At 37.5% G+C, this 24,850-nt stretch overlaps 1 non-coding gene across 1 annotated transcript; it reads right to left on the bottom strand.

The window, feature by feature from the left end:
• Positions 1-20,819: 20,819 nt before the first annotated feature.
• LOC138989591 (U6 spliceosomal RNA) lies at positions 20,820-20,925 on the bottom strand. The gene has a single exon (XR_011465855.1). It is a non-coding gene; the product is annotated as a U6 spliceosomal RNA (small nuclear RNA).
• Between the last annotated feature and the right edge of the window lie 3,925 nt (positions 20,926-24,850).

Raw genomic sequence — 24,850 nt, 5'->3', positions numbered from 1 at the left:
TACCACTACATATTTATTAAAAAGGTCAAATTTAGAGCACTGTCAACACCAAATGCTGGTGAGAATATGGAATAACAGGCACTTTCATTCACTTTTGATAGGAATACAAAATACTATCATCACTTGGGAGATAGGTCTTCCCTGATGACTCAGATGGTAAAGAATTTGCCTGGAATGCAGGAGACCTGAGTTCGATCTTTGGTCAGGAAGATCCCCTCAAGGAGGAAATAACAACCTAATCCAGTATTCTTGCCTAGAGATTTCCATGTGAAGCCTGGCAGTCCACAGTCCACAAGATCACAAAGAGCTGGACATGACTGAGTGATTAACACTTTGACCTTTTTTGGAAGATAGTTTGGTAGTTTCTTCCAAAGCTAAGTCTATTCTTACCATATGATCTAGAAATCATATTCTTTTATGTTTACTTATATAAATTGAAAAATGTCAACACAAGAATGAAATATGGATATTTATAGCAACTTTATTCTTAATTGCCAAGTTAATGGGGTATTACATAGCACTGAAAAGAAATGGGTTATCAAGCCATAAGAAGAAATAGAGGAATCTTAAATGCATATTACTAAATGGCAGATGCCAATCTGAAAAGGATAAACACTGTAAGATTCCAACTGTCTAGCATTCTAGATAAGGCAAACCTATGGAGACGTTAAAAGATTGGTAACAGCCAGTGGTTACACATACGAAAGGAATGAATTGGCAGAGAATAGAGGATTTTTTAAGGCAGTGAAACTGTTCTGTAATACTAAAATAGTGGATACTACAATAGTGGATAGTTGACATACATGTTAAACCCATACAGTATACAACACCAAGAGTGAACCCTAATGTAAACAATGAACCTGAGCTAGTAATAACATATTGGAGTAATTTTATCAATTGTAACAAATGTAGCACTCTGGTAACAGATGTTCGTGGGAGGGGGCATGTTTTGCCTGTGTGAGTATAGGGAATGTATCTGTATCCCTCACAGAATTAGGCATTGCCCATGTGGAAGACTGCTAAACAATACTGCAGAATGTAATTCCAGTGTTGCCTGGGGAGTTGGGGGCACGTCTACTTTGTGCGTGATCTCTGAGGAATATGATGGACTCATCAGAAAAAAGACTCAGCCTCTTTCTCAACTGAGAAACAATGGAAATATCAGCTTTCCTGGACGTTATAGCTATACTCTCAATCTTCAGAATGACTCTCAACAGTAGGTATCCATGTATGACATTGAGTGGAATATCATGAAACTGCTTAGCATGAGTTTGAAAAGGACTGAAATTTTAAAGAATGAATGAAGCCAGAATAAAAACATTTTTGGTGGCTACATGTAAAAAAAGAATATAAACTACAGAATCGGTTCAGAAAAGTCACTAAATAAAGAACGACAAACTATGGGGAAGGGGAAAATGTGATTTCCAAAATTACCACATTATATTATTTAAAACATTAAGTTTTTGAACAAAAAATTATGAGACATATCAAGAAACAAGAAAGTATTGTCCATACACAAGGAATAAAGCAAATAGAAACTCTCCCTGGTGAAGCCTGGATGCTGGACTTACTAGACATAGAATTTTTAAATCAACCATTTAAATATGTTCAAAGAACTTAAAAAAAAATCCATGTCTAAAGAACTAAATGAAAGTAAGAGAATGATTTATCATTAAATATAGAATACCAATAAAATATATAAATCATAGAAAAGAACCAAAGAGAAATTCTGAAGTTGAAAAGTGTAGTGACTGAAATAAAGAACTCACTAGAGGAACTCAGCAGCAGATTTCAGCAAGGAAAAGAATCAGTGAACTTGAAAATAAGTCAATTGAGACTATCCATTTAGAGAAATAGAAAGAAAAAAAAGAGTGAAGGAAAAATGAGAGCCTCAGAGCCCTGTGTGATATCATGAAATATACCATCACATTCATGGGAATCTCAGAAGAAGATGAGAGAAAGGAAAAGGCAGAAAAATATGCTTTAAAAATAATGAAAACAAGCTACACACCTGAGAAGCTCATGAATTTGCAAAAGGATAAACTCACAGATCCACATCTATACACATCATAAAGAACAGCTGCCCAGAAGAATTTATATCACAGAGAATTACTTTAATTTTTAAAACTTAAAATTAGTATATAAAGCTAATTTTTAATGATGAAGGGTCTGAACATATTTAATATACAATGCAAAAATGGTGCTGGTGGTTGTAGTAGAGTATCAGAGCCAGAATTTAATTTTAAGGGCAATAACTTAACAGATATGATTTATTTCATGTTATTTAAGTTCTCCATTTTTCTATTTCTTCTTCCTGTTCTTACCTGTTAATGTAGGGATCAAAGTAACAAGACGGAGCTAAAAGAGGATGGGTAAAGGTCAACAGAATAGTAACCACTTGCTTGTGAAATTCCAGATGGAATTTTATCACCAAGAAATTGTAACTTAAATACTGATTTGAATGAGAAAATTTGGCATTCTTCTCTCAAGACACATTGTGACATTTACCATTACTTAATAAGTTTGGAAATGCAAGGTCAGACTTAGAATGTTTGTGTCATCCTTGGTACTCCCTTAAATATGAGTAATGTTAGACGAAAATTGATTCCTGGGGTTGGGCGGCTTATTTTCAAAGACTGGGCTTTTTTCAGATAGGAATAAGTGATCCAGGTACAAAACTCATGAAACATTTTGGGAGCACTTACTATTTACTTTGGTATGCAAGATAGACAAAATTTCTATTGTTAAAAGATTACAGGGCCTTCTGTAATTACAGCCACAGTCCTGGTGGCTCAGATGGTAAAGAATCTGCCAGCAATGCATGGGACTGGGGTTCAGTCCCTGGGTTGGGAAGATCCCTTGGAGAAGAGAATGGCTAACCACTTCAGCATTCTTGCCTGGAGTATTCCATGGACAGAGGAGCCTGGTAGGCTATTATTCATGGGGTTGTAAGGAGTCAGACATAACTGAGCAACTAACACACATAAAGATTACATTCTAGAAGGGAAGACACGTAGTAGGGTAAATATAAGCATGTAGTAGAGTAAATAAGGTAACTTCATATGGAGACAAGTAGGACATACATCATTTGTGGTACCTAGTGAAAAACAAAAATTCAAGGCTCTTGTTCAAGTATTAATAAGAATTTCAAGATAGCAACTGCTGAGCATAAACCAAATGGGCGATGATTTTAATCATAGGGCCCTATGTGACTGCACAGATTGCAAGCCCATGAAACCAGGCATACATATAAATGTTGTAAAGGAAAGAATACAGGTTAGATAGGTTGGGTTAGAATTAGATAAATTGGCGAAAAGACTGTTGAAGCTTTAACAGTTTAAATAGTTAAAAATACAACTCTACCCAAATAACTGTGTATGCTGTGTTTTACAATGTAAGTTATGATATTTTAAAAATGTAGCTAGAAAGACAGAGTTTAAATGCATGCTGTCATTAAGCTAATATAATGTAGTACTTTTATGAAGGAATAGACTCAGCCTTTGAATTGAGCAAACTGAATGCCCTTCAAAAAACAGCACTGAATTTGCTCTGGGGATGAAGTAAGATTATCTTAATACTTGGTTCTTAGCATGGTGTCAAGAAGACAATAAAGACTTTAAAATGATAATTAATTATCAGTAAAAGCAAGTTTTATCATTTCTGCTTACCTTCTTATAGATATTTTTCTCCTTTGCATAAAAGTATTTCACTTTATTCTACCAGTTTCTCTAGTCTATGGAGATATATTAATTATCTTGACTATTCATGGCCATTCATCAAACCCTGCCAGGCACTTATAAAAAATTGACAAAACAAACAAAAATTTTAATTACATTCTCTATGTTTGCTGTTGGTCATTGATAATTAATAATATGGTAGAATTCTTAATCAGTTACCAAATTCTTATTCAATAAGATTTTCTCTGAAAGAATTTACTTGCTGACGTGGAAACTTTCAAACTCTTGTTGGAGCTCTTGCCCTTAACCTACTTTTTTTTTTTCCTCTAATATACAATAAACAAGGAGGAGCTATGATCTTTATTAGATGATGCAGCAAAAACTATATAGATATATCTCCTACCAGGATCTGTTTCTTCTCTCTAGAACTCTGACTAATAAAGATTTTGGTACTGAGAGTGGTTTCTGAGGAACAAAATCTTAAAAATGAGTTTTCTGAAAGTAGTTCTCAAATTCAATTAGATTTAGATGTAAAGACACATTCCCAGTAGTAAGTGGGAGCTGGTAGTCCATGCCATTATGTGGCAATAGAGATGAAAATATCACCTACAAAAGGTAAAGTTATGGGTGATTGTCTATTCTAGTTTACAGCATTTTAGTGAAACTAAGAAGTAGCATGAGATTGGTTAGTTGCTCCTAGCTGCACTGGAAAAAGGAAAGAATGAGCTCAGAGTTTCAGATTCCCATTTCAAGGTCCACATTAATGATTTAAAAGTTGTTGTGTGTGTTCTGCAAGAAACCCTTATCTTCCATGGCCACAGCACAGAAATTGCTGAAAACCAAGTCCAGAGTCTCACCAAGTGAGTAGCTAAAATACAAAAGGAATTGAATTCCCAGTGTCACAGAGTACCTGATATTAAAGAGAGGGCATTGATGTTCAAACTGCCATACAATTGCACTCATTTCACAGGATGAGCAAGATTATGGTCAAAATCCTTCAAGATAAGCTTCAGCAGTACACGAACAGAGAACTTTGAAATGTACAAGCTGGGTTTCAAAAAGAGGAACTGAGGTCAAATTGCCAACATTCCTTGGCTCATGGAGAAAGCAAGGCAATTCCAGAAAAATATCTACTTCTGCTTCATTGACTAAGCTAAAGCCTTTGAATATGTGGATCACAACAAACTGTGAAGATGGGAGTACCAGACATCTTACCTGTCTCCTGAGAAACCTATATGCAGGTCAAGAAGCAACAATTAGAAAGCAGACATGAAACAATGGACTGGGCCAAAATTGGGAAAGGAGTATGACAAGGCTGTATATTGTCACTCTGCTTATTTAACTTCTATGCAGAGTACATCATGCAGGAACTAAAGAGCCTCTTGATGAAGGTGAAATAGAAGAGTTAAAGGCTGCATGAGTTTTCCAATTTATACAAACAGAAATCCAAGGAATATGTTTGGGAATGGATATTAAGAATGTGAGACAACAGTGGAAGGAATATAAAGTTGAATTGCTGCTGCTGCTAAGTTACTTCAGTTGTGTCTGACTCTGAGTGACCGTATGGACAGCAGTCCACCAGGCTCTCTGTCCATAAGATTCTCCAGGCAAGAATATTGGACTGGGTTACCATTTCCTTTTCTGATTTAATTGCTAAGTCATGTCTAACTCTTTGAAACCCCATGGACTATAGCCCACCAGGCCCCTCTGGCCATGGGATTTCCCAGGCATGAATACCAGAGTCGGTTGCCATTTCCTTCTCCAAAAGTTGAATTAGGCCAAATTTATTGATATGCACCCATCTAGTAGAGATTCTAGATTTACTGTTGCAGCTTGAGAAGTTATACAATGTCCTAACAGTTTGTTTAAGGAGCTGAAACATGGACCAAAACTAACTTATATTAAGTGAAATTCCAATGTCAGAACTGCCATGGTATACTACAGAGAGAGGTATCCAATGTGTTAAGGAGACTATAATGTTAGAGAGCATTTGTCCTGGAAGATGTTCTTATTTTCCCTGGTAGAGTTCAGACAACTTACCCTTCACCATGACTGTGAGAAATACATTTGTGGGAGAAGCCTCAGGATCCATGAAGTATTCTTTTTGTTCTTCAATGTGGCTCAGAAATTACAGTGAGAATTCTTGTCACTAAATTGGGACACCTAAGTGTGATGCAAAAAATTGGATCACAGGGTGACAGGGACCAAGAAGCAGCATTTAATCATGAAAGATAAGGTGGAAGTGGACACTATAATGGACAGCAGAAACAAAGCAGTAGTCAGATTAGTCTGACTTATAGAGACCTAAGGCATTGTTGAACTGATCAGGCAGCTCCTAGAAGTGAAGAACCCACTCCAGTGTTCTTGCCTGGAGAATACCAGGGAAGGGGGAGCCTGGTGGGCTGCCGTCTATGGGGTTGCACAGAGTCGGACACAACTGAAGAGACTTAGCAGCAGCAGCAGAAGTGAAGAATATGTACAATCCACTTAATTCTTACATGTGTAGGCAGAAGAGTTCTAAGCCAAGTGAACAGAAGTTTAATTTAAATCATAAAACTAGAGTCAGCCCCTCAATTCATTCCTAGACATGAAACAGTTTACAGACTCAGAACCCGTCTAATGAAGGGGAAGTTGGTTTTCCTTGAGGAAGGAACTTGTTTCACTGCCAAAAATTATAATCTTCCTATTAGCTTTTACTAGAGGGGCCTAAGACCTTTTGACAGGCTGACAGTGCAGGGGGAAGGAGAATGATCAAAACTTTCAGGGATTACTGGACACTGCCTCTGAAGTGACACTAATTTCTTGAGACCCAAAATGTCTGTGATCTTCTAGTCAGAGCAGGGACTCATAAAGATTGAGTAATCAGAGGTTCCTGCTCAGATCAGTTACACAGTGGTTACAGTAGGTCTCTAAACCTGTTCTATGTTTATTTCCCAAGTTCTGGAGTAGATCACTGGAACAGACACACTTAGCATTTTCAGAGTACCCTGTGTTGATCCCTGACCTTTGAAATAAGGGCTTTTATGATAGAAAAGGTCAAGTGGACACCAATAGAACTGTCTGGACTTGGAAAAAAACATTAAACTAAAAGCAATACTGCATTTTTGTGGGCATCAACAATATTAGAGCTACCATCAAGGACTTGAAATATCCAAGGGTGGCGATTCCCACCATTTCTACTTGATCTGTATAGAAAACAGATTGATCTTGGAGAAGGGCAGTGGGTTATTATAAACTTAATTGGATGATGACTCTTAATTGTAGCTGCTATTTCAGATATGAGTTCATTGCTGGAGCAAATTAACACACTCCTAGTACCTGGCATGTAGTTATTGCTCTGAAAAATGCTGTTTTCAATACCTTTTGACAACCAGAGCAATTTTTATCAGCTGGCAAGGCCAGCAATATGCCTTCATTGTCCTATCTTAAGAGTAATTCAACTCTGTATCCTGTCCTAGTTTAATCTGCAGAGACCTTGATCATCTTTCCCTTTCACAAGAAAACATAATCATCCATTGTTATGCTGACTGGCCCTGGTGAGCAGAAGTAGCAACTACTCTAGCATATTGAAAGGTCATTTATGTGTCAGACGGTGGGAGATTAATCCAACAGAATTCTAGGGTCTTCCACCTCAGTGAGGTGTGTAGGGGATAAAATTGGTTGAAATATTCCCTCTAACTCTTCATGAAAATGAAAGTGGAGAGTGAAAAAGTTGGCTTAAAGCTCAACATTCAGAAAACTAAGATTATGGCATCTGGTCCCATCACTTCATGGGAAATAGATGGGGAAACAGTGGAAACAGTGTCAGACTTTATTTTTGGGGGCTCCAAAATCACTGCAGATGGTGACTGCAGCCATGAAATTAAAAGACGCTTACTCCTTGGAAGGAAAGTTATGACCAACCTAGGTAGCATATTGAAAAGCAGAGACATTACTTTGCCAACAAAGGTCCGTCTAGTCAAGGCTATAGTTTTTCCAGTGGTCATGTATGGATGTGAGAGTTGGACTGTGAAGAAAGCTGAGTGCCAAAGAATTGATGCTTTTGAACTGTGGTGTTGGAGAAGACTCTTGAGAGTCCCTTGGACTGCAAGGAGACCCAACCAGTCCATTCTGAAGGAGATCAGCCCTGGGATTTCTTTGGAAGGAATGATGCTAAAGCTGAAACTCCAGTACTTAGGCCACCTCATGTGAAGAGTTGACTCATTGGAAAAGACTCTGATGCTGGGAGGGATTAGGGGCAGGAGGAGAAGGGGACAACAGAGGATGAGATGGCTGGATGGCATCACTGACTCAATGGACGTGAGTCTGAGTGAAGTCTGGGAGTTGGTGATGGACAGGGAGGCCTGGCGTGCTACAATTCATGGGGTCCCAAAGAGTCGGACACGACTGAGCGACTGAACTGAACTGAACATGAAGGATAAGTTGTTACATCTAGCCCCTTGTACAACTAATAATCAAGGCACAATACCCAAGTGGACATCTTTGGATTTTGAAGGCAACGTATTCCTCATTTGGGTGTGCTGCTGTGGCTTAATTGCTGAGTGACCCTAAAAGCTACCAGTTTGAGTGGGCTCTGAAGGAGAAAAGGATCAACAATAGGTCCAGATGCCATCCAAGCCATGCTATCATTTAGGCAAAGGACCCAATAGATCCACTGGTTCTTGAAGTGTCACTGGCACACTAAGATGCTGTTGGAGCCTTTGGCAGTCTGCTATAGATGCATTGCAGCTCACACCCTGGAGGAAAGCCTTGCCATCCTTGATGGACAACTACTCTCCTTTTGAGAAATGGTTTTTGGTTTGCCTTACTTGAGACTGAACACTTAGCTATGGACCACCAAATTACCATGTGACTTAAACTTCCCATCACAAACTGGGTATTGTCTGATCCACTAAACATAAAGTTGGGTGTGCATAGCACCATGGGATTATCAAATGGAAGAGGTATATACAAGATTATACTTGAGAAGACACTGAAGGCTTAAGAAGTAACATGAGACTGTGGCCCAAATACCATGTTCTCTACTCCTGCTACAGTCTTTTCTATCCCAGGCCAGTTCTATGGCCCAGTGGGGAGTTACCTACTTTGGGCATGGTTTACAGGTGGCTATATACAATACGCAGGCACCACCTGAAACAGAATAGGTTTGGCACTACAGTTCCTTTCTGAGACATCTCTGAATGAGGTGAAATTCTCCCAGTGGGCAGAAATTTGATCAGTATGCTTTGTTGCTCATTTTTTGGGGAGGTAGGAAAAATGGCCAAAAGTGCAACTCTATACTGCTTATTAAGCTGCTGCCAGTGGTTTGGCTTGACTGTAAGGGACTTCAAATATAATTGGGAAATCCGTGACAAGGAGGTCTATGCTTAGTCATGCAAGTAGACCCCCTTGAATGAGCTAAAAAATGTGAAGATATTTTGTCCCATGTGAAAGTTCACTAAAGAGTGACCGTAGCAGTTGTTGTTCAACAGGCAAAGAGGGGAAGCACTGTACTTGCTGGGATAATTGCTCCTGAGTACCAAGGGGAAACTGGGCTGCTACCTCAAAATTGCGGCAAGGAAGAGTGTGTCTGACATACAGCAGGTTCCTTGGGGGTTGTTTAGTACTACCACATCCTGGAATCAGAGCTAGTTGGATACAACAACTACCCAATTCAGCCAGGACTGCTAATGACCCAGATCCTTCAGGAAGGAAGTTTTGGATCACCCCAACAGGTAAAGAACACAACCAATTGAGATGTTTGCTGAGGGCAAAGAGAACATGGAGTGGATAGTGGAAGAATGTAGTCATAAATATAATCTCTGACTGTGTGATCAGCATAGATAGAATGAGGAATATAATATTATGAATGTTATTTATTTTGTTATGACCATGCTTGTGTGTGTGCATATATAGTATATACAGCAGCCAAATTTTTCATTTAATGTGTTGTTCCTACTTCTTCCAAGTAATTCTACTTTCCATGGCATAGCGTTTCTTTTTACACTGTTTAAAAAGTAAATGACCAGATGACAAGTTTCTAAAGTTAATTTGTTTTGGGGGATGGGGTAAACATTAAAAATATTATCGGATACAGGTTGCTTGGGGCTGGTGCACTGGGATGACCCAGAGGGATGGTATGGGGAGGGAGGTGGGAGGAGGGTTCAGGATGGGGAGCACATGTACACCTGTGGCAGATTCATGTTGATGTATGGCCAAACCAATACAATATTGTAAAGTAATTAGCATCCAATTAAAATAAATTTAAATAAAAATATGTATTTAGGAAAAATATTTTTTTCTTATACTCCAACTATTGCTTCATATATGTATGTGTGTTTGCAACTATTAGCTCATGGATGGTGAAGGGCTTTGCTGAACCTTGAACATTTGAGACGCTCTAGATTTTAATTTTATTTATTTTTTATTAAAAATTTTTTTCTCATTGCTTTATTTTTTAATTTTTACTTTATATTGAGTATAGTTGATTAACAATGTTGTGTTAGTTTCAGATGTGTGGCAAAGTGATTCAGTTATATATGTATCTATTCTTTTTTAAATTATTTTCCCATTTAGGTTATTACAGAATATTGCATAGAGTTCCCTGTGCTGTACAGTAGGTTCTTGTTGGTTATCTATTTTAAATATAGTGTTGTAAATGTGTCAATCTTAGGGGTTGATTTTAAACTTCACAAAACTTGACAGAAGAGATTTTTAATGTCACATCAGAGTCTGTTCATTTTAAACTGAGTCCCTGGGGGCTGAAATCACAGTTAGAGAACTAGGATGTGGGGAGTTGGGACTAGGGCATGGATGAATAGTCCTGCCTCTTGGATCATGCAGGGAAGGGGTTTTCTAGAAGACGTCTACTGAGCACCCTCTTCCATGCAATTTGTGATGAAGACCAAAGAAGCAAGCTGCAACTCTAAGAAGTACAAAAACTCTCCACCATGTTTCCTTCATGTGCTATTTTAAAATATAATTAAGTTCATGAGGCAGCATGTGTAATCCCTTAGCAAGAACTACTATGGGAATTTACATGTGACCTGTGGGGCTGCTCCTGATGTGCAGGAAATGTTTCTTTGAAAAGAGTTCTTTTTTCCATTTCCCCCCTTGATTTAGATAAATCACTGAGCACTAAGAACATCATGACTTGCAGTACTGAAATGATCAGTACTGCAATGATCAGCTTTTTAATTCTCACCAATCAGAATCATCTGGGCTCACTTTGTGAACACGTGCTCACAATTACACTCTTGTATTCATATCTTTCTTCTTAGAGGCTTTCTGTGATTTGGGGCACCTAAAATGTGTTTTAGTTATTCAGTAGGAAATCTCTGGGCTTCCAAGTGATTAGAGAAGCTGACTTGTTATTTTACAAGTGAAAATGTTCAGACTAAGCGTGCAAATGATTTAGTCTATCTACGTGACTCACTTCTAATTTTAGTCCTCTTTTTTAACTCTTCACAATGTGGCATATTCCACTAGTCCAATAGTACTATGACATTTACCATCAGATTTTAAAAGGATTGCCATGGGCAAGACATTTTTCTTTTCCTTAACATATTTTTCTTATATGGTTTTTCCTAATGGTAACATGAGTTATTGTCTCTAGAAGCTTGTACTAACTTCCAAATGAATGTGACTTTTCTATAAGCCTTTAAGAAAACCTGAATAAAAACATTTTATCTTTGCATCTTGCTATTGTTTCTTTCTAAAAATACACAGAAGCTGAACACTTTTATTCAACATTCACTGTGTACAATTCCTGTCCCAGACTAGGTTCAAGCAGAAAGGCAGACAGTATGAGTAGGTCCTGATGTCATTAACATTAGAATTCCCAAGAAAACATTTTAACTGATGTTTGCTGATTATGTATAACTTCAGTTTTGGTACAAGTGTAAGTCTATAATGCTTTCTTCAGAATCTAATGATCAGTCTTCATTTATTTATTTCATGTGCTAATATTCACTGAATACTCCATGGTACCTGTTGGCAAGGCATTAATAATGGTCGAGAGTCATCTCTGCTCTCATGCACACAATTTTTTTTTAATTGGAGGATAATTGCTTTACAATGTTGTGATAGTTTCTGCTTTATCACAACTTGAATCAGCCGTAAGTATACATGTATCCCCTCCCTTTAGAGCCTACCTCCCACCCCACCTCCATCCTCATCTCTCTAGGTCATCACAGAGCCTCTAGCTGAGCTCCCTGTGCTCTACAGCAGCTTCCCACTAGGTATCTGTCTTACACATGACAGTGTATAAATGAAAATCCTACTTTCCCAATTCGTCCCACCCTCCCCTTCCTATCTGCATGTCCATTCTCAATGTCTGCATCTCTAGTCCTACCATGGAAATAGGTTCAGCTGTACCATTATTTTAGATTCCACATACATGCATTAATATACTATATTTGTTTTTATCTTTCTGACTTACTTCACTATGTATGACAAACGCTAGGTCCATCCACATCACTGAAAATGACTCAACTTCACCCCTTTTATGGCTGAGTAATATTCCATTGTATATATGTACCACATATTCTTTATCCATTTATTTGTTAATGGACATTTAGGTTGCTTTCATGTCCTGGCTATTGTAAGTAGAGGCATGCAGTTTAGAGACTATATCTCTTTAAGTGGCCAACTTATGTCTCCTTAACCAAGGGGAACTATCCCAACTTTCCTCATTTCTTCATCTCTCATGTCTTCAAATATAACATCAAGATCATGTGGTTCCCCTAGGAATTTTAAGCATCATTTTAAACCTTTGTCTATAAGTATGAGATACATATTGAAAACAAAATGCTATATAAACACATATGATGTTTTTGATACAAGATAAACCTACAATTAATGTTCTCTATTTGGTCTTGAATCTCCCAGTCACATAGTAATAAACTGTCTATGATAGTAACTAGAAGAACTAGCTATACAAAACACAGATAATAGTGGTTACAAAACACAGATAATAGTGGTCTTGTGCCCACACAATGTAAAAATAGTGGAGTGAGAAGAAAAGTATGTGAGAAAAAAATAGTATGAGAAAGTGTTCTCAGAAGGATAAGCTTATTGGAGTCCTTTATATGGAATTACGCTGGGAAGCATGTTAAGTTCTATGAATGATTAACATGCATTTACTTAATTTCACAATATATGAATATTTTTACTTTAAAGTTAATGTAATTGGCAATATTAGGTAATTTATTTCATATCATCTATGGTCTTTAAAAAAATTTTTTTTACAATAACCTTGCCAAGTAGGTTTAATATTTCCATTTTTTGTTTGAGAGAACCAAGTCTCAGAAAGAACTTTGCGTAAGATGGTACAGCCTTCATTAGTTTCCGCTGGCTCAGACTTTCTTACCACTATACTCTGCTGATTGGGGTCAAAATTTAATTTTGACTTGTAGCATTATTCTTAGAAAATTTAGTAAACAGCACAATTTTGAGTATAACATTTTTAATGTTCCATATTTCATTTAAAGTTCCATATTTCATTTAAAGTTTCATAAAGTTCATTCAACTCCTTGCCAGCAAATGTTAATTCAGAATAAAGGACTTAATAAATGGCTTTTGCTGTTATTGTTGCTACTTTTTCAGAGTGATGAATGGTTGGAGAGTCTTTATGTCTAATGTTTGATCCATTTACATCAGGTTTTTATGCTCTGTATTCAGTGGGTTAGCCATGCTTTAAGAATAAACACCATAGATTATGTATGTTGCTGCTGCTGCTGCTGCTGCTGCTGCTAAGTTGCTTCAGTGTGTCCGACTCTGTGCGACCCCATAGACGGCAGCCCACCAGGCTCCCCCGTCCCTGGGATTCTCCAGGCAAGAACACTGGAGTGGGTTGCCATTTCCTTCTCCAATGCATGAAAGTGAAAAGTGAAAGTGAAGTCACTCAGTTGTGTCCGACTCCTAGCGACCCCATGGACTGCAGCCTACCAGGCTCCTCTGTACCTGGGATTTTCCAGGCAAGAGTACTGGAGTGGGTTGCCATTGCCTTCTCCGAGATTATGTATGAGTGTGTGCTTAATATTGGCAGAAAGACCTTGGAAGAAGTGGGGAAGAAGTCTGGAGCTGATATTAAAAAGAAGTCATGAACAATTTTCTTTCTCGGTGAGAAGACGTAGGTAAACACTTTTTAAGGGAGTTAATAATGAAGTCCAGTCACTGGTTGGAGAAGGCAATGGCAAGCCACTCCAGTACTCTTGCCTGGAAAATCCCATGAATGGAGGAGCCTGGTAGGCTGCAGTCCATTGGGTCGCTATGAGTCAAATGCGACTGAGCGACTTCACTTTCACTTTTCACTTTCACGCAATGGAGAAGGAAATGGCAACTCACTCCAGTGTTCTTGCCTGGAGAATCCCAGGGACGGGGGAGACTGGTGGGCTGCCGTCTATGGGGTCGCACAGAGTCGGACACGACTGACGTGACTTAGCAGCAGTAGCAGCAGCAGTCACTGGTTATGAGAAAACCCTAAAATGATAAACTTGCAATAAGTCAAGATTTTAAGCCTATACTGAGAGTAAATAAAAACACACAAACAGAATCCAGCTTCTTAGAAGCACCAGAAGTCTTATTAGCCCAAGTAAATGTACTTTTCTGTAACACTTCTGAGAGAATTAGGGGTGGTATTCCTGTCAAAAATACTCAAGAAAAATGGAGATGAATTTTGTTGTATCATTTCTGAAAAGTAAATGTCTTTTATTCTCTAGTGGTAAGGATGGTGCAGATTTTAGGCTACCTAATATGGTGTACTTTTCAAAAACTCTTGGTGGAAATTTATGAGAAACAGAAAATAAATAGCAACTCAGGCTCTTTGTGGCAAAGGCCTCTCAACCATAGGTCTTATACAACATTACAATTCTACATGTACCTCTTAGGTCCCTAAGCATGTAGCAGTTTCCTGTCTCCTTTAGCAAGGATATACCTGATATAGAAAATGTCACTCAATACATACACTTCAATTAAACTAATATTAGTTGGGTTTTCGTGCTTATATTTGAAGCTTCTTGTAAAGAAAAAATCAAAAATTAGAAATAATCCAAATTAAGATGGGAAAATAAAGTTTACAACAAAATTACAGATTTTAACCTCTGTGAAAGTACAGGCTGATTTAAAAGATGGTGACTTGTACTTGATGGATTATTTTTCATTGCTAATCATTAGCTTCCAAACTAAAACGCAGTAATTTAAAGAGGCTTTATTCTTTTACATCGGCATGCAACATGGTTATGCCTTCAAACCAAAGAGTGTATTTGTTTTGGCTCAGGTGTACTTAATTAGATAACAGAAATCATAGGCATTTTTGTGACTAAATAGGAAAACTGAAAAAACCATTGCATGTGAAGTTTCACTGGCAGAGGAATCATTTGAAATAAGTTAACTCCAATTTAGAATCAACCAACAAAACACATTAAATTGTTATCATTTGATTACCTCAAATGGTAAGAATCTGCCTGCAATGCCAGATACCTGGGTTCAATTCCTGAGTCGAGAAGATCCACTGGAGAAGGGGATCTACTCCAGTATTCTTGCCTAGAGAATTCCATGGATGGAGGGGTCTGGTGGCTACAGTCTACAGGGTCACAAAGAGTTGGCAGGACTAAGCGACTAACACACAAGTGATTAAATCTTCTGACTGGGATATTTCCAAGTCTGTTTGGCCACTAACCTTAATTTTTAAACTGTGGGAGGTCCAGGTATAACACACAATTAGCAGACTAAAAAGGCAATCCTGTACATAGATAAATACTTACCTCTTATAACATAAGAAGTCTGCTTTTATGACTCACTCAGAGAGCCTTGATTACTATTATCAAACAAGTTCAATAGCCCAGACATCAGAACTTACTTCTATACCTTTACAATTCAACTCAAGACTTGTAAATAAGACAGGATTTGTTGAAAATTATTGGAAAGAAAACTAGTTACATGTTGCAAAACAGCAAACATATGTGCAGCTCTAACTCAATCATCAAATTCAGTCATGTGTGCACATAAATTTTGATATAAACATATACCCCTGATTATTCTTTCATTCATTAAATATCTATTGGGCATCTATTATATACCAAGTATTATTCTCAGAACTAGAGATTCAGTAAACTAGATAGGCAAATATCTTGCTCTGTCATACTTACATTTTATAAAACTGATAATAAACAAGCATATTAAGTAAATGTATGCTAAAGCTGAAACTCCAGTACTTTGGCCACCTCATGTGAAGAGTTGACTCATTGGAAAAGACTCTGATGCTGGGAGGGATTGGGGGCAGGAGGAGAAGGGGACGACAGAGGATGAGATGGCTGGATGGCATCACTGACTCCATGGATGTGAGTCTGAGTGAAGTCTGGGAGTTGGTGATGGACAGGGAGGCCTGGCGTGCTGTGATTCATGGGGTTGCAAAGAGTCGGACACGACTGAGTGACTGAACTGAACTGAACTGATTGTACAGTATGTTAGATGGTAAATGTATATAATGATAGTGACATTTCCACCTACTGGTAAAGGAAATAGGCATTTTTACTCTTGGATGTTTGTATCACCATCATTTTGGTTTTGGTCAGGGCTGGGAAGATTAATACTGACAGTTGGTTGCTGCAGCACTATTAAACTTACTGCCTTTTGGGGATATGCTACAGTCCTGGATAGGACATTTCAGAATAACTGGATAACTGGCATAATTACATTTACAAAATCAGCACAGTTAAATATGAATTGTGCAGAATAACATTGTGATTAAGACCAAAAATTTTAGACTCAAGGTTCAAACTCTGCCTTTGTAATTTTATTCCTATAAGATTTTGTCCAATTATCTTTTCTCTCTGTGTCTTTGTTCTCTCATCTATAAAATTGGACTTAAAAATTCTTCCTCAGAGAAGTGTGGTGATGATTTAATAAAAATGCAGATAAAATATTTAGCATAATGATAGATATATAAATCCTATTTGATGAAGAGCAGATATCATCATTTTGTGTTTAAACACTCAAGGAATGTCAGAAATGGAAACCATTTGAGAGATGACCTAATTGAATTTAATAATTTATAGGGAGAGGAAACGGAGGCCCATATTAGTGAAATGAATTGTCCAAGACCACAAAGTTAATCATGGAGGTAGACATTGGTAGAGGTAATTAGTTTCTACCAATTATCAAATTCCAGAACAATGTGGCTATATTGGGGTATATTGCTGTTTGCTGTTTAGTTGCTAGGACATGTCCAACTCTTTTGCAACCCCGTGGACTATAGCTCCTCTGTCCATGGGATTTCCCAAGCAAGAATACTGGAGTGGATTACCATTTTCTTCCCCAGAGCATTTCCCGACCCAGGGATGGAACCCACATCTCCTGCTTGGCAGGTGGATACGCTACCACTAAGCCACCAGGGAAGCCACCTGGATATACCCACATACCATATTCATATTCTACCTCCTTCTCTATATTTAAGGAAAAGGATAAAAGTAGTCACAGTTTCAGTACACATGCTTTCAAGAGCTCAATATCCAGTTTCTGAGGATTATTCCAAACATAATTTCTACCCTGTTGGGGGCCAGAGTGAGGTACTCCGCCCGTGGCAAAGGTCATGAGGAAGGAGGCTCAACATACGCAAAGGCGGGATTGAGCCTCAGGAGTCCCCCTGGAAATCCTCAAGCATCTACCCCCATAACCAGAGCCTGCCTACTTTACTACTTTGTGCTCACCTACACCTCTGACTTTACAGGGGGCTGTCCCCCACCACCTCTTTCGGAGAAGGAGTTAACTTAGAGCTCCAGTTAATAATAATTCCTGGGCATGATAAGAGTGTTTTAACCTACAAACTCCTCTGAAGGTTCTCTAGCCTGCCTGACAGGCTTGTCCGGCCACATGTGATTGCTCACAGCCTCCCAACCGTGAGAGGCACGAGATGCTTTAAACCTTCTAAAAACAGGTTCCTTAGAAAAGTTAGAAAACTATTAGTATAAGTATAATGGGCTGATTAGAAATTGTATTGGTGAAGGGTTTTTCATTTGTTGAGCCAATGTTTGTTGCTAAGTCTCCACATCCCCTGCCCTTACACACATTAATGAATATATAGAAGAAATAAGTATTAACCTTTGATATAAATCACATTAGACCTTAGGCTAAGTAAATTCTTTCCTTAACTAAAACCCACTACACCCTCACCCTATAGGAATGTAACTTTATTTGGGTGGCGTCTGTTTTAAGAATAATCACCCCTGGAGAAATAAGTGTCCTGGTTGACTGACCATTGTCACAAGGAGAGGGTCGTAAATTGTCAGCAGGCCCCCCCTGGCCAGAAGATGATGTAACACCCCTAAGACCTCTGTATACATTTGTGTGAAGCACCTGACTTTAATAAAAGTCAGGACTGCTGTCCCCACGTGACTTTTGTATAACATCTCAGTGTGTAAAAACAGACTCTGGAAAATAAAGAATTGGGATCAGTTTCTCGAAATGCTGGTCTCCCCATGTTGCTCTCTCTCCCACTCTGGCTGAGTCTCCATCTGGAGCGCGGAACCCGCCATGCTTACTAATTATGCCTGGGCTTCTAAGATCCAACCGGGGAGGCCTCAGTGTCTCCTCTCCTTCGGGAGAATGGAAGGACGCCTGTGGCCTACGTAAGTGGTGCAAGCTTCTTGTCTTGAAGTTTTATTGGTCTCCCGCGTAAACCGAGCTACTCAGCCTCTTTTTTCCACTGAATTTTCCTACTGAGCTATCCTCATCCTATTACTCTTTATATCTTTGATAAAATATTTAAATAAATAGGTCGCCGACGCCGTCCCCGCTTCGAATACCCTGGATCAGCCGGGGCTGGACCCCGGCACTACCCCTTAAGTTAATTACTGCCAAGTTATGGACTTAGACTTATTTTGTGGTTATCTCAACTGCTGAAGAGATTTTCTGTCCTAAATTTGATTAAAATGAGAATATAAACATGACTTTAATATCTGAAGTCATAAACATACTGTATTTTTAAAATAAATTGCTTTCAGAAATGTGAAGTGTTGATTTAATATATTTACTGTAATCACATAGTAAATTAAAGCAATGATTCCTATATCCATCAAACACAATGACTTAACAGAAAAATGCCAACTCCAGTGGTCATAAAACTTTACAATGTTTTCTACTCAAGGGAACCAATGTCAGAGTGAGGTGAATGATAGGGAAAAGATGCAAAGGGAATACAGAAGAGAAGCAAATAAAATTAAAAAGTGGAAAAGCAAAAAGTCTGCTTTGTTCTCCGAGATTCCTGGGTATTCTGGTTCTACAGACAATTTTGAGAAATGGCAGCATAGCTCCCCAGCTCACTAAAAAGAATGATACATTGTGACTACTGTGACTTTTTTTCCCTGTTGATTCCAAACAAGGGCATTTTGGGATTTTCTTTCCTGACTGTTGATTTCTTGGAGGAGTTAAGACTTAACAGTAACAAAGTTGAGTAGAAATAATGACAGCAGGCATTTTTGTCTTTTTCTCATCTAGTGATCATGCCTCTTACATTTTCACTATTAAATTTGATGTTTTCTACAGTTTTTTTTTCTTTTATTAAGACAACAGGAATTATTACATTGGTCTGGAAGCCACAAGTCCAAAATTAAGGTGTGGCAGGGCCACACTTCCTCCAAAGAATTGGGGGAAGCTTCTGTTTCTTACTTCTTCTAGCTCCTGGTGACTCCAGGCATTCCTTGGCTTGTGAGAGCACTCAGCCCAATCTCTACCTCCTTGGTAACACTGCCACTCCCTTTTCTCTCTAGCAAATATCCCTTGTGTACCTCCTATAAGGACATATATCATTGAATTTTGCATCCATTGGATAATACAGGATAATCTTTTCACTTCAAATCCTTAATTATGTCTGAAAAGGCCATTTGAAAAATGATGTCACAGTCACTGGTTCCAGGAATTAAGATGTACACACATTTCTAGAGTGTCCAGTTTTGTTTATGTTATTTAAAAAAAAAATGTCCTTTTGTGTTCAGTCCAGTGAGGTTTAATGAATGTAACCATAGGAGGCACTAGCAAAAGCGCTATAAACATCAATGTCAGAGTCAGATGGATCTGGGTCTGAATTACAGCTTCAGCACCTTCTAGCTGTGTGGCTTCAGGCAGCTAATTTCAACTTCCTGAATCACAGATGCCTCATCTATAAAATGCACACATTAATTTCTATCTCATAGGATTGTTATAACAATTAAATGAGATAATATTAAGTTCTTATCTAGAAAACAAAAGTGATCAATAAAACATATAGAGCAGTATTGTAGTTCTTAAACTTGGTAGTATTGATAATTGAATTTGTGTTGAAGTATTCAATATAGCTTTCTCAATAATCTAGCATATGCTACTAATATGACATAATTATTTGTATCTTCCCACACTATCTTTTTAATATTTATGTATATTTTATACATAATGTGCTAAACTAAACATAAATTTACCAATTCAATCATTTTTAAACATACAGTTATACAACCCCATAGGCTTTTGGTAGTTATTCTCTATTCCCTTCTATTCTGATTTTGCTACATTATTTAAAAATTAAGAATTTATTATCAAATGACTTTTCTTCATATACTGAGACAGTTATACAATTGTTCTTTTATGTTCTGTTAAGTCAACATATTTTAATTGTATATTTAAGTTGGAATGGCCATGCATTTGTAGGATAACTTGATATTTTCATAAGGAAGTTTATCCAGCATAAAAATATACAGAATTGCCTAATAAAGAAAAAAATTAGACCAAAAGTGTAGATTAAAAAAAGGAGCAAATTTTAACAACACATATAACAAGAAAAAAGAATATAAGCTACATCTCTAAGTAATATGACAAATCCTTATGTTAGCATACTCTTTTGTTAAATTTCAATAAAAAGAGAGTCAGTCAGTGCATATCATTGTTCACAAGTTTTTTTTTCCTTTTCCACTAGCTTTTATTAATAAAAGAATCACAATTAGGTCATAAATAAACAGGTAAATTATTAATTACATGATTTGAGGTTTAGGATGAAAACTTGTAAAAATTAGTTTGATATACAGCAAAGTTATACAACACACTAAAATCAACCATTTAATATTTTTGCCTTGTGTGAACTGCCCATAATGAAATAGGAACAAACTTTTTAAGGATGGAATACACAATTAAAAAAAAATATATATGGGATGCTTCTCGAATTTGCATGTCATCCTTACGCAGGAGCCATGCTAATCTTCTCTGTATCATTCCAATTTTAGTATATGTGCTGCTGAAGTCTTACAAGTTTTACAGTTCTCAAAATAAAACATATATAGTCACCTGGATTCATTCTATAAATGTTTTATTTTTAAGATACATTCTCAGACTTAATAAAAATATCATTTTGTTTATTGTTATCATTATTATCCCTCAAATTTCCTGTTCCACTCACAAGCTATGGTATTTGTATAGAAGCTGAGAAAGTATCCATCTGTTGGTTTTTCTATCTTGGTTGACATTTGAGGTCTTTCTCATATTGCTAGTCTGTAAGTATGTCCAAGATAATATTGAGCTATCATAGCAGGGGAAGGTCAGATTCATTTATTTTATTGCATACAAAAACAGAGCAAAATTCTTTTAGTTAAAGTTTGCCTATAAATGCACAACCAAAATTTATTCCAAGGGAGACGGCCATTCAAGTATGAGTCTGACCCTACTGTTACATTCTCAGCAGAAACAGACAAAATCTAGTCCTAGGGTCTTAGCTGGCTACTGGGTGCCATGCAAAATAAACTCTCAATCATTATAAATTCATAGAAGATTTAAAATACTAATTGGAGCTTCCAAGAATATTTGAGGAAGAAAAATAAACCTACTGGTGGGTGCAGACAAGGGCCAAATTTGTCCTCCTTTCCTTAAGGAAGGTTAAACTGCTACAGAACTATTTGACTTAACAAATAATAATTTGGGGCTGAGCAAGTAGTTGCTTGCAGCTTATTTTAGTCAAAGCATATCCCCTTGAAACACTAGGGTTGAAATGGAAATGTTGATGGACTATTTACCAGTTAGGCCCTGGTGAGAGCAGGGAAAACAAATGTAATCCATTTTGTTAACATGATGAAGTTATCATAATTAAGTAGTGGTAAAGAAAGAAATCTATCTGGAGATTAAATTTCCTTCTCTTTAATGAAATCTGATGGTCAAATAAATGGGTGTCATGGGGTCCCGTTATTGTGTACATTAAAAGAAAGTGAAAGTGAAGTAGCTCAGTCGTATCCAACTCTTTGCGACCCTGTGGACTCTGTAGCCCACCAGGCTCCTCCGTCCATGGGATTCTCCAGGCAAGAATACTGGAGTGGGTTGCCATTTCCTTCTCCAGGGTATCTTCCCAACCCAGGGATTAGAACCCAGGTCTCCCACGTTGCAGGCAAACACTTTAACCTCTGACCCACCAGGGAAGCCCGGATAAGTCACTGCTATAATTCTGGCTAGATCTTCCTAACAAGCAGACTTTTATTTATTTATTTTTGAATCCATTCCTGGCAACTCTCTCAACTTGCTGCTTTATGCAATCCTTACTCAGAAATATTTCCTATTTAAACTAGATCTAGGGGGCAAGCTGATATGTTGCTTCTCTATTGCAAGCTAATTTTAACTCTTTGCTGCCTTTTCAAAAATACAGCAAATCCTAATGGGGACCTATGTTAAAGGAGATAAGATACCCCTAGAAAGAAATGAGCAGCCCTGAGCCAAATTATTTGGATTCTGAATTTCCAAATTGATGGATTACATTCTCAAAACTGCTGCAACCAACACATATTCCTGCTTTCATTGGAGCACAACCCAACCAAAAAAGCTTCTAAAGTAAATGAAGAGTGTTATATTCCCCAGTTATTAATACTGTGCTGAATTCAAACTACAGCCAAAATAAAGGATTACTTTTAAAATGTGAGATTGATAGGACATTAGAATTCCATGTTTTTCAGTAATCTTCTATTAATATATATACTTTCTATCATTAAAAGAATGAGTTTTAATCAGGATGGGGAACACATATACACCCATGGCTAATTCATGTCAATGTATGGCAAAACCCACTACAATATTGTAAAGTAATTAGCCTCCAATTAAAATAAATTAATTTAAAAAATGAAGGTTAAAAACTATTTTATTTCTTATAAAAGTATCCACATTTCTAAGAAAAAGAATATGACCATTTAGAGAGATAATCAAGATTAATATTTATTTAATTTTGACATAAAATATAATTTATAAATAAGTTATATAAAATGAAACAACATTTATGTTTTGCTCAATTTTTTTTACTCAATAATTCATGGGATAATTCTGTCATCCATTGTTTATTTGATCTCCGTGAAAACAGCTGATCCAATATTCTAGATAATATAACTACTCCAGTGAGCAAACCTACAGTTTAATACTAATCTATATTTACCCAATTCTTATGGGTGCTGCATGCTCAGTTATGTCCAACTCTCTGTGACCCCTGGGTTGTAGCCTGCCAGGGTCATATGTCCATAGAATTTTCCAGGCAAGAATACTGGAATGGGCTGCCATTTCATTCTCCAAGGGATCTTCCCAACCCAGGGATCAAGCCTGAGTCTCTTTGGCCTCCTGCATTGGCAGGCAGATTATTTACTACTGTGCCACCTGGGAAATTCGTTACTTATTGTTAAATCTGTAGGGCTTTTCTTCTCACATTATTTATATTGCAATGATAATAATTATAGCAAAATCTTTCTGCACATCCATAGTCATTTATTGTGCTATTCCTAGCAATATGATTATTGTGCTGGTGAGTACATATTGGAGGCTTTTGATATGCAATGGCAAACTTCCCTAGAGGCAATTAATTGCTGTGTTCACAACTTAGTTTGAATAATGTGGCTGACATGGTTAGTTGTCCTACAGAATCCATTAGCCTCAATATTTTCTCTAGTAATAGAACTTTCCCCATTGAATTATAGCTTGGTTTTGGCTACCCAAGTAGGTGGATTGAGCAGTGGCTACAGAACTAGAAAAAGTCAGTTTCCATTCCACTCCCAAAGATGGGCAATGTCAAAGAATGTTCAAACTACCATAGAATTGCTCTCAATTTACACACTAGCAATGTAATGCTCAAATCCTTCAGGTTAGGCTTCAGCAATACCTGAACCCAGAGCTTCCAGATGTACAAGGTGGGTTTAGAAAAGGCAGAGGAACCAGAGAACAAATTGCCAACATCTGCTGGATTATGGAAAAAGCAAGAGAATTCCAGAAGAACATCTACTTCAGCTTCATTGACTATGCTAAACACTTTGACTGTGTGGATCACAACAGATTGTGGGAAATTTTTAAAGAGATGGGAATACCAGACCACCTTACCTGCCTCCTGAGAAATCTATATGCAGGTCAAGAAGCAACAGTTAGAACCAGACATGAAACAATGGACTGGTTCAAAATTGACAAAGGAATATGACAAGGCTGTATATTGTCATCCTGCTTATTTAACTTACATACAGAGTACATCATCCGAAATACCAAACTGAATGAATTGCCATCTGGAATCAAGACTGCCAGGAGAAATATCAATAACCCCAGATAGGCAGATGATACCACCTTAATGGCAGAAAGCAAAGAGGAACTAATAAGCCTCTTGATGAGGATGAAAGAGGAGAACTAAAAAGCTGGCTTGAAACACCACATTCAAAACACTAAAATCATGGCATCTGGTCCCACAACTTCATGGCAAATAGAAGGGGAAAAAGTAGAAGCACTGACAGGCATTTTTTGGGGGTGGGCCTCCAAAATCACTATAGATAGTGACTGTAGCCATGAAATTAAAAGATGCTTGCTGTTTGGAAGAAAAGCTATGACAAACCTAGAAAGCATATTAAAAAGTAGAGACATCACTTTGCTGACAAAGGTCCGTATAATAAATCTATGGTTTTTTCAGTAGTCATGTATGGATGTGGGAGTTAGAATAAAAAGGTGAGTGCCAAAAAACTGATGCCTTCAAATTGTGGTGCTGGAGAAGACTCAAGAGTCCCTTAGACTGCAAGGAAATCAAACCAGTCAATCCTAAAGGAAATCTACCTTGAATAATCATTGGAAGGACTGATGTGAACCTGAAGCTTTACTACTTTGGCCACATGATGACATATTGGAAGAGCTGACTCATTGGAAAAGACCTTGATGCTGGGAAAGATTGAGGGCAGGAGGAGAAG

This window comes from Bos mutus, chromosome 1 (assembly GCF_027580195.1).
Source record: "Bos mutus isolate GX-2022 chromosome 1, NWIPB_WYAK_1.1, whole genome shotgun sequence".
Classification (NCBI taxonomy): domain Eukaryota; kingdom Metazoa; phylum Chordata; class Mammalia; order Artiodactyla; family Bovidae; genus Bos; species Bos mutus.
Note: the sequence above shows the minus strand (reverse complement) of the source record. Positions and strands in the feature narration are given on the sequence as shown.